A 1,710-nucleotide genomic window follows, 5' to 3' on the forward strand; every position below is an offset into this window, starting at 1 on the left:
CAAAGGCTAAACGGACGGATAGCTGCCTTAGGCCGATTCATTTCAAGGTCGTCAGATCGAAGCCACAAATTCTTCTCTCTACTAAAAAAGAAGAATGATTTTGCATGGACCCCGGAATGCCAACATGCGCTAGAACAACTGAAACGGTACCTATCGAGCCCACCACCACTTCACACTCCGAAAACAGATGAGAAGCTTTACTTATACTTGGCGGTATCGAAAATCGCGGTAAGTGGTGTCCTAGTTCGAGAAGAGCAAGGTACACAATTTCTCGTTTATTATGTAAGTCTAACCTTAGGGGAAGCAGAAACTAGATATCCACACTTAGAGAGATTGGCACTTGCACTGATAAGCGCCGCTAGAAAGTTAAGACCATACTTTCAATGTCACCCCGTATGCATTTTAACCACGTACCCACTTCGAAACATTTTGCACAAGCCCGAACTATCGGGCCGATTGGCCAAATGGGTCGTCGAACTCAGTGGGTACGATATTGAATATCAGCCTCGAACGGCCATCAAGTCTCAAATTTTAGCAGACTTCGTGGCCGATTTCATGCCAACCCTCGTACCCGAAGTTGAAAAGGAACTCTTGCTGAAATCGGGTACATCGTTGGGGGTTTGGACCGTCTACACATATGGTTCTTCAAATGTGAAGGGATCCAGGCTTGGCATCGTATTAAAACCTCCCACGGGTGGCATTATTAGGCAATCCATCAAAACCACTAGATTAACTAACAATGAGGCCGAGTACGAAGCCATGATTGCAGATCTCGAGCTAGCTAAAAGCTTGGGAGCAGAAGTCATTGAAGCCAAATGTGACTCTTTGCTAGTGGTGAACCAAGTGAACAAAACTTTCAAAGTTCCAGAAGATAAGATGCAGAGATATTTGGACAAACTACAAGTAACTCTACACCGTTTCAAAGAATGGACCCTACAACATGTGCCTCGAGAACAAAACAGTGAGGCCAGCGCACTCGCAAGTCTGGGGTCGTCGGTTGAAAAAGATGAGATCGACTCGGGGACTGTCGTTCAACTCTCGAGATCTATAATCTAGGAGGGGCATGCCGAGATAAATTCCATGAGCTTAACCTGGGATTGGAGGAATAAGTATGTTGAATACTTGAAGAATAAAAAACTCCCATCGAACTCTAAAGAATCGAGGGTTTTACGAACCAAGGCTGCTAGATTCACGTTGGTTGAAGATGGAATATTATACAGAAGAACGCTCGACGGACCAATAGCAGTGTGCTTGGGACCAGGAGACACTGATTATGTTTTACGAGAGGTCCATGAAGGCACTTGTGGAAACCACTCCGGCGCCGAACCACTGATTCGCAAAATCATCAGAGCAAGATACTACTGGGATAGCATGGAAAGGGACACTAAGGAGTTCGTTCGAAAATGCGATAAATGTCAAAGGTTTGCACTGATAATCCATCAACCCGGAGAGCATCTTCATTCAGTCATTTCTCCTTGGCAATTCATGAAATGGGGAATGGATATCGTCGGCCCTCTACCATCGGTCCCAGGTCAAGCTACATTCATTTTGTTTATGACTGACTATTTCTCTAAATGGGTTGAAGCACAGGCGTTCGAAAAGGTAAGAGAGAAAGAGGTTATAGATTTCATCTAGGATCACATCGTGTGTCGATTTCGGATAGCAGCAGAAATAACATGTGACAATGGTAAGCAATTTATCGGTAGTATA

This window comes from Nicotiana tabacum, chromosome 24 (assembly GCF_000715075.1).
Source record: "Nicotiana tabacum cultivar K326 chromosome 24, ASM71507v2, whole genome shotgun sequence".
Taxonomy (NCBI): Eukaryota; Viridiplantae; Streptophyta; class Magnoliopsida; order Solanales; family Solanaceae; genus Nicotiana; species Nicotiana tabacum.